Below are 10,251 nucleotides of genomic sequence, written 5' to 3'. Positions count from 1 at the left end.
GAAATGCATCTAGAGGAATCACAAAATATTAGAGATTTGGAAGGTTGAAAGTAACCAGAAAGCAGATATAAGTATATTTTATTATGTTTATTATCTGAATTGTAATATAAGTTAATAAATGTTAATTTGAATTCAAAACCAATTTTTGAAATTTGCATTTTTGTTTTACTCTAGATATCTTGGATTTTACAGCTGAATGCCTAATCAGTTCATTGTTTAAGTAAATTGTGGGTGCTCCATAGAGTTGTCTTTTCATTATAATGATTAAAACAAAAATTTGAGATAAGTGACAAAATTTGAAGGTATAATTTTTCTGCACCCTATATTTTAAAAAAATTCCTCTTGTCATGACTTTAATAAATTGTCCTTTTTTATTACTCTTTGCTAAGGAAAAATAAGACAGGAAAAAAAGCAAATTATCATGCAGTTTTTCCTTAATATTTCAAAATTTCAATTGTTAATTCTCTCTAAATTTCATTTGCATGGTAACTTTCCAAACCAGAAGTATCTTATTTGAACATGTTTAAAAGGAAAAGATAAATGTTAAAAATTTTCAATGTAAGTGTACTCTTATATTTTCCAAGTCCTCTAACCTGTTGGACCACAAAATTTCAATAATTTGAATTTGTCCATAGTACTAGAACAGAGAAAATGACTTGTGACTCAAAATTTCTATTCTAATATTAGTTTCTCATTTGAAGAGACATTCAATTATGTTAAGACAGATTGCAGTGAAATATATCCTGGAAATTTAAAAAATTGCAGAGAAAAAGAGTGGAGATAAGAAAACTTTTATCATTTCTCTGTAATCTCTGCTTTGGGAATTGATTTAAAAGGAGCTTGGAACAGCTAGATGAAACAAGAGCAACCAGCTGTAAGAGTCCAAATCCAACCTGAGCTACCAGTTGTGCAACTTGGGGCAACTCACTCAATACCAAATACCTCCAAAAAAAAAAAGTAGTTAAAAAATCCCCCAAATCAAACAGTTGTTCTTTTTTGCTTCCACCTCTTTGGCAGTCAGATGAAGCTAAACTCAGAATAATGTGTTTAGTTGCATAAAATAAAATCTATAGTATTATAAAAGAGCCAATTATGATGAAATAAGAGTTTTAAAAGTTCCAAGAGCCTTGGTTAAAAGCTGCTGAGCTCAGGGGTGGCTAGGTGGATAAAGCACTGGCCCTGGAGTCAGGAGTACCTGTGAAGGACCAGTGAAGTATCCCTTTCTCGGGGTTCCTCAAGGAGGATTATTTGGATAAGGCTAAAAAATATTAAATGCCTGGCTGAGGAATCTGGATTTTAATCCAGAAAAAAATAAGATTATTAAATTTTCAGTAAGGGAGAAATATGAGTAATGTGCCTATACTTTACCTAGCTGTGTGGCCTTGGGCAAGCCATTTAACCCCGTTTGCCTTGCAAAAAAACTTTTAAAAAAGCTGCTGAGCTTTAAAATATTTAAAGAATGAAGAATTACTTCTTATGCTTTAAAAGTATGAGATTTTTGAAGGGTAGAATTTTGTCACATCATGCTGGGGTAGATTTACTAATGTAGTTTATGACATTCTGATTTTTGGAGATCTTATAAATGCTGAAGAATACTACTTAGAAGGATATTAGGAGTGCATTTTAACTTCATGGGATTTGGTAATTTTATGGCTTAAATCCCAGTTTTAAAATAAGTTGTATTAAAGAAAATTTTGTTAACTTTAAATAAATTAAAAAACAACTTGCAAGTACATATATATCTGATAAAATATACAATAGTAATAACAATAACAATAATAATAATGTATAATTATATGTGTGTATAGTTTTTTAAACCCACATGTCTATTGTCTATCCACCAAGGGGCAGCATAGATCATCCTTTGCTCATTACTAAGTGTTGAATTTGTTGGCTGAGCAAGGTGGATACAGATACATCTCAGTCACGTTTCAATTTTCTTACCTAGAAACTCAGAAATATAGGATTTTTAATGGAAAGTTCATATTGTATAAATCAAGTATTTTAATTACTGATTTTAATGATGAGATGGTGTTGTAAGAGGAATGAATAGACTAGCATTTAAGCTGACTTCTAAAACAATTTTATTGTACAAATAAAAGTTGTGTGCATTTGTTATTAGCATTTTTCACTCATTTGGCAGTTTTTTCTATTTTTATCAGTGGCATTCTTAGATGAAACAAGATTTTTGTATAACTTCTTTAGTAAACTATATAGTTTGCTTCACAACCTCCTCCATCATAAGTCATAAGCTGACTGTTGAAAAAATTGTTCAACATGTATTTATTAAGCATCTGTGGATAGATGATGATCTATCAATAGAAATCAAGATTTCACTAATAATAATATTATACTTTCAGACATGTCTGATTATGCTGTGAGAATGCCAAACAATATGCTTTCCAAAAGACTAATTTATGGATAACTCATATGGGACAAAGGTTCACAAAGGGGATCAGAAGAGGTAATACTGGGAAAGCATGCAGCCACCATCTAAGAACACTTTTTGATCCACAGGCCACCTGGCTTCTCTTTTTCCTGCTGTCCACTTTGAATTCCATTCAGTGGCCAACTTTGCCTTCTTGTTTGAGCCATTTAGTTTTCTGCCCTGAGGTTGTGGCGAACAAATGAGAAATACTAGAGAATATCTACTTATCCTTTCATCTCCTTCCTAATGGTACTGAATTCTCTTTTACTCTACTGATTCCTTCCCTGCCATGGAAAGCTGATCATTCCACTACAGCTTCTACCCACAGTCAACACCCTTCATGCATTTTGCACTAAGGCTGCTGCTAATATTTTGAAGACTACTGATACATTCCCTGAGGTCTCACTCTGCCATTCTTTTTGACTGGCCCTTTGTGGTTCAGACCAGTATGTGTTACAAATTTAGTACCATGTGGGAATAAAAAGACAGACAGCAATGTTTCTGCTTTCCTGTGCAGAACACTTGGCTTGGTGGAGTACAGTTTATGTTGTGAGAATCCATATAATATGTATGATGATCTCACAAAATGTGTACAGGCTACTTAGATAAATAAGGAATGGATATTTCAATAGGTGTATCTCAGTAAATTGTGTGCAGGGCCTTCCAACAACGAAGTCAGGGAGCAATGTTTTCTTTAACTTAGGCTGCTTTAATTCAGTTCAATTAAACATATATTTAAGTGCCAGTGTGTGCAAGGAACTATTTGGTATTGTCAGAGAGATAAATAAAAGATAAGATCCTATTATCAAAGGGCATTTGGTATGGTAAGGGCATATGAGATATAAGTATACCCCAATAGAATATAGAACAACATTTTAGAGCCAGGAAAGAATTGGGAGTTCACTAAATCTAATCCCTCATTTTACAAATGAGGAAACAGAAGGAGGATTTCAAAGTCACCTAGTCAGTTAGCATTCCAGCTATAGAAACTTGCAAGAACATAGAACATAGAAAACATAGAACAAAGAACATAGAAAAATTCAAGGACCAGTGAAGTATCCCTTTCTCAAGGCTCCTCAAGGAGGATTATTTGGATAAGGCTAAAAAATATCCAATGCCTGACTGAGGAATCTGGGTTTTAATCCAGAAAAAATGAGATTATTAAATTTTCAGCAAGGGAGAAATATGAGTAATGTGCCTATACATTAAGAAACTGACTATTAGCTCTATAAATTAGGACCAAGAAACAATTTTCAAGATGAGTTTAAAAACCTAGACCCTGAATTTAGTTGGTGACAATATTGATCACTCAAGAGATGTCAGAAATAGAATTTGTAAGACATAGCAATTTACTTGGGAGGTTAGGGGAGAGTCAAAAATGATCCCAAGATTCCAGTCTTGGGAAAGTGAAATATGATGGTGCTATTAGGAAGAAATAATTGGGAAGATGGTGAATTTTATGGGGGAAAAGGAATGAGTTGAGTTTAATTTGGTCTATGATGTCTAGTTGGAGCTGTGCAGTAAACAAATATTGTATCTTACAACAGGAGATTTGTGAATTATTGGCATAGGGGCTGGTTCTGGGAGTAGATAAGTCCAAGAAAGGAAGGAGCAGAGGATGGGTCAAGGGAGAGTTTTTGCATTTAAGGGGTGATAGGAGAATGAAGCCCCTGTAACCAAAGAGTAAAGAGGATGTCAAAAGAGTCAGATTTTGCATAAAAGGCAAGGGAAGAGGACAGAAAAGTTCACTTGGTTTGGCAATTAGGAGGTCAGTGGTAACTTCAGAGAATAGTTTACACAAGACTGATATGAGTAGCAGTCATTAGATCATAGGAGTTTTGATAAACTAGTGGTCAGGAAGTAGAGAAACAATTCACTTCAGAGTTAATTCAACAAAGGAACTAGAGTTCTCCAATATGTTTGACATTGTGGCTATAGCTGAAACAAAGGAAGTAATTGTTTTTTGTTTCCCAGATGGCCAAAATGTTCAACCAGGGCAAAATTTTAAAACTAGTCTGGCACCCTTCTACTTTTCTGCAGGATTTTCCCTATTCCTGATGAACCTTACCCCCAGGGCAACTAGTACCCTCATGCTTACTTATGACAAGCCAGAAGTGCTATTGAGGTGCGCCTGTTTCCTAGCCAAAGCCTCTCATCCCTTTCTATAAAATCATACTTTTCCAGTCAGATATTAAAAGAAAGAAATGGTTTTATTTTGATATCAGGATGTCTATGGCTTTCTTGCTTAATTTTACCCAGCCTTTGTTATAATGTCAGTTTTTACCACCACCCAGACAGTTGCTTTATACAATTTGCCATTCACATTTGCTTTTTCTCTTTGCCAGGACAAAAGTTCTGATTTGAGATCATTTTTTCTGCATTTCTCTTTTCTAGTTCAGCACCCAACTATAATTTCTTTATAGTAATAGGAGAAAAGACAACATTAGGGTATCTGTTAAAGAGGGTGGAATTAAAACAAGATAGGCTCATTACTCTTTTGTATCTCTTAATACCATGACTTAGGTCTCTGATAGAACTAAAAAAATTGGAACCCTACTAAGGGACCCAAGAGTATCTAAGTGACTTTCAGGACCAAAGAAGGCTTAATTATCAGCAAGTGTGTAGAAAGTAATAGTATGCCATAGGAGTTGCACTAGAAGTGTGTTGAGCTCTTTATGGGACAGTAATTTCCCTGTCATTGAAAAGGATTTGATTCATTTTGTGGTGTCACAACAGCAAGAAGATAGAATAAAAATTAGCTCAGGCCTTTACTCTCACTATTTTCTGTACCCTTTCATCTCTTGAAGATTTAACAACTTTTCTAAGAATGTAGACTCTTTCAGGAAGCTTGACTTAAAATCCTCCAATAAGAAATTACTTTTCTTTCCTTGGGTCTTGAATAGCCCTTTTGTACTTATCCTATTTTTTTATGTATTCTATTTTGCACTGGAGTTCTGGATATTGATTCATCACACTGTCAATTTCTATATTTTATATCTCCTAAATGATTTTAAGCTCTATGAGAATAACTATTCCTTAATTGTAATTTTTATCTTCTTAATCACCTAATTTAATAAATACTTAATAAATGGTCAATAATTGAATGGAAAAACTTAACTCTTAAGTAACTCAAATTTATAATGGGATTCTGAGACTTCACAAAGTGTTTTTCTGACACCAATAAATTCTATGTATTTTTCCATGAAAAAAAAAGTGATACTGGAAATACCCTAAGGGTCTCTCTTAAGAACTTTGGAATTCATGTTGAAGAATGAGACACACTGGCAGAGGATAGCCCAGCATGGCATGTCCTCATCAGTGAGGGTGCTCCACTATAAGAGGACAGAATTGAAGCTACTCAAAGGAAATATGAAATACATATGTTTAGAGTATCCACTCCAGGTGTTCACATGAACTATTTATGCCCCATCTGTGGGAGAGCATTCTGAGCTCAAATTGGGCTGATCAGCTACAGTGGGACGCATCATAACTTGTCTCTAGTATACTGATGTTGTTTTTTGGCCTTCTTTCATAATGAAAGACAAGAACCAATCATTAAGTATCTGCTGTCAGTCATTGGTAAATATTGGGGATACAAATACTAACAAAATCAAACAATCCATACTGTCAATCATAAATTCTTTTTTTTAGGTTTTTTTGCAAGGCTAATGGGGTTAAGTGACTTGCCCAAGGTCACACAGCTAGGTAATTATTGTCTGAGACCAGATTTGAACCCAGGTACTTCTGGTTCCAGGGCTGGTGCTTTATCCACTACGCCACCTAGCCGCCCCTCAATCATAAATTCTTTTAGAGCAGTCATCATGTATAAGTATTTACAGAATAAATTTTATAAGCACAAATATAAGATTACTTATAGAAGATTAGAAAAGGTACTTGTAGTTGGAAGGCTCAAGAAAAATTTTGTGTTGAAAGTGAAACTTCAGCAGCATTTTAAAAGAAAAGAAGGAATTCTATGCAGCAGATGGAAAGGGAGAGTGCATTTAGGCATGGGATACAGCCTGTGCAAAGACTCAGAGATGGGAAATAGAAGATCTTATGAGACAAAAAAGAATAACTGCTATGTTTTCTCAACTCAGGGGAAAAAAAAGAAAGCAGATTCATTAGGAAATAAAGAAGGGGCAGTTGACTTTCTAGCATATGTGAGTATACTCATGTTTTGAGTTTCAAAATACCTGTCTATAATGTACAAGGTAATAAAAAGATTTAAAATTAGTATCACTATTATAACACTATATTCTAAAAGGAATTAATACAAGTTGAGAATTTATGACTTTCATATATACGCATTTGATATTATAGGACACTTTTATTTGACTATAGAAAGCCTTGGTCTTTTTTGCTTTTCTTTAACCAAATTAATTTTTTATTAAATATTTTTAACTCAGTGTTTCAAGAATTGCCCATGTTAATATTAAAAACTTTGTATGAAAATATTAAATAATTTGCCCTTTCTCATGAAAAATAGATTTTACTTAATTATAGTTACATTTTCTGCAGATAATTCTAATTATAGATAGAATTCTAATTAAATGTTTAGTATTCAGATCCTTTTCCCCCTTTTGTACAGGCCATTTCTGGTCTAGCTTTTAGGCATCAGTTACATAAACCTCTCCCTATTGTCAGTATTGTCGAGATTCCAGAAGAAATAAATGTCAGACAGAATTGTTAAAACTGTGACAAATCATACTGCCCTAAACATATTTTAATAATGCGAAGATTTTTAGAAAAGATTTTCAGGAAATATATTTTATTTTTTATATGTGGGTCAAAATAGGGTAATAGTTATTTAGGTAATTCTGCAAAGAAATTTAATATATTATCTGATTAAAATGTAATAGACAACTAAAATATTAGAGATGATAAATGGTGCTCTACTGGACAATGTATATGATATTATTTTGCACAGATATGCTAGAGAAATGAAATGAATAAAAAGTTATTTGAATATTTTATATTTTCTTAAGTGCCAGCTGGTTGAATAAATTAGATTTTCTACTAAAGAGGAAATTATATAGATTACATTTCCTTATTTTCAAAAGAATACTTGTAATTTCTAAAATTTTTTTAATTTGTGATTTTTATCTAGAAATTATGACTCCTTTTATTTTAAAACCAAAGCTTAAGTTGAATTAGATCCCCCATCTCATGTTTATTTCCCTAATCTTCTTCCTTTCCCCTCTCTCCTTTATTTTCTTGAATTCTACCTGCAGATGTGGTTGAGCCACAGAAGAGGCTTCTTGGTTGCCAGAGAGATAGAGGGGATCTTCTTAAAATCTTTTTCTATATTTTCTTCAATTTTATACAACTATACTAATGAAGTGAATAAGATTAAAGGATGCAGGGAAGAAAAGTACTCTTATTTTAAATTGAAAATTAGAGAGTGGATAGCTGTATGATCAATCATTTTCAAACCATGTATATATATATATATATATATATATATATATATATATATATATATATATATATATATATATATATATATATGTATATCAACCCTAAAACTATAAACCTTAAAAATGTATTGTTAAAATAAAATGACAGGTTAGACATGAAGTTTTATTTTCTGGGATTTACCAATAACCTATAGTTGAAGGCTATTCTGGTAATGACCACCCTAAGCTGAGGAAGATCAGAAAACTTACACAGCAACTAGGGAAGGAGAACAGAATATATATATATAACTAGAGAAAACAAAACCTTAAGCTTCCCTGGAGACCATTTTACTGGTACAATAGATAGAACACTAGCTGTGAAGTTAGGAGGATGGGAGTTTAAATCCAGCCTCAAACACTTGACACATACTAGCTGTGTGACTCTAGGCAAGTCACTTAACCCTGATTACCTTGAATACAGGGCCATCTCTGTCATCCTGATTCATAGCAGGCCACTGGACCTAAATAGATCTAGAGGAGAAAGTGAGATTGGTGACTTAGCATAGTTCCCATTGCGCCCAAATCCCATTCAAGGGCTTGTCATGGCATCACTTCTCTAATGTCATGGTCTCCTTCCAGAATGAAGGACAAAAAATCACCATCATCATTATCATCATCATTGATATCAAAGAGAATCATCCTTCTTACAATGCCATCTTGCCTGAGGGAGTTAACTTTTTTTTAAATGAGTTTAAGTATCAGGAGAACAGAACAAGTCTTCTTTTCAAAGTCTAAAGGAGGACATATTCCCTTCCTCACATAGCTTAAGAAAATCAACCCTTGACCAGAAAAAAATAGATGTAAAAACTTACAGTAATTCTAATTATTGTTATTGTACTTTGCTTTATGTAAAATAGGTTCCTATCTTTCCTTACTTTGGTTGGTCTAGTTAATCTGTTTGCTAAAGTGAATAAATAAAAAATTGTTTCAAGGTCAAAAACCTTTGGAGAAATTTTAAAAACCTTATGACCTTTTTCTGCCTCTCCCTAATGTTTTCTTTCTTCCATTTGGAACTAATTCTTGTCTCACATGATCAATATGGATCTATGTTTAGCATGTTTTTAAATGTAGAGCCTATATCAGATTGCTTTCTGTCAGGGGTAGGAGGTAGGGAAAGGAGAGAGGGAGAAAAACTTAAAACTCAAAACCCTGCAAAAAAAATGATTGGTTAAAAACTACCATTGCATATAGTTGAAAAAACAAATAAATAAAATATTAAAAGCAAAAGCAAAACAAACCAAAAAAAAAAAAACCCTAATGACAATTTGGATTGACTTTAATTTGACCTGAAAGCATTCAATGTTAAAAAAAAAGCAAGCAAAACAATTGTGAATGGCTATTTTGTCTTTTAAAATATAGAATTATATTTTTCTTTCAGCTAAAGACTTACAAATATGTAAAAAAATTTTAGAAATTTTTTAATATTGTGTTTTTCTAATTAAAACAAGAGTATCATTTTTATGCTTTGAATGTGCCCCATCTGATATTTACCAAATTATTTAAGTTTTTTTTCCTAAGGATTATGTATTATATCATAGTAAATCTTGAACTTATAAAACAGACTTTGTATGAAAGAAGTATTCATATAGGACTCTGGTTAAATTATGTGCAGCCTTGTTTATTCTTGATTGAGTTATATGATTTTTTTACCTATAACTTTTTAAGAAAGGCTATAGGAAGAAAAGGCTGGGTGGAATCAGAGTTAGCTTGTACATTAGAGGGTGGTGTTTCCCTCTCTATATACAGTAAGTTGCCATCAGGAAAATGGGATTTTTCTAATCTGAAATAAAAAGATTTTTATCTCATTAGTTTTTTTCATATCACTACCATGTTAAAAGCCATGGAGTGCAAATTCTGTGGCTTCAGATCAAATGTTATATAAATAATTCATTATTTGGTAGAAAGCCTAATTGTGGATGCAATGATGTGGATCATTATATTAATTATATTATATTATATCATATCATATCACATCATATCATATCATATTATATTATTTACATTTATAGTTACATTTATGAATAGAAAATAATGATCCAAAAATCTGTGAAACAATCTTTTCCATATGTAATATACTACTGCCAAAATCTTAGTCATTATAGAAGATATTGAAGCTAGTCTTTGTTTTTATGTTACTACTAGCCCTAATAATTAAAAACGCCTTATATTATTGGATTAGTCAAGGTGTTTGTTATTTTATACATACCAATACTGTCTGAATAGCAGTCTAAAACTGCTTATACACAAGTATACATATTGGAAGAGATGAGAAATGTTTATAGCATGCAGAGCCCTATTTCTAGGATGTAAATAGTAAAGATATTCACATGTTCCCTGAACATGAGTTTTTTCATTAGCCCATCTGCT

The sequence above is a fragment of the Macrotis lagotis genome, chromosome 1 (genome assembly GCF_037893015.1).
Source record: "Macrotis lagotis isolate mMagLag1 chromosome 1, bilby.v1.9.chrom.fasta, whole genome shotgun sequence".
Classification (NCBI taxonomy): Eukaryota; Metazoa; Chordata; class Mammalia; order Peramelemorphia; family Peramelidae; genus Macrotis; species Macrotis lagotis.
Note: the sequence above shows the minus strand (reverse complement) of the source record.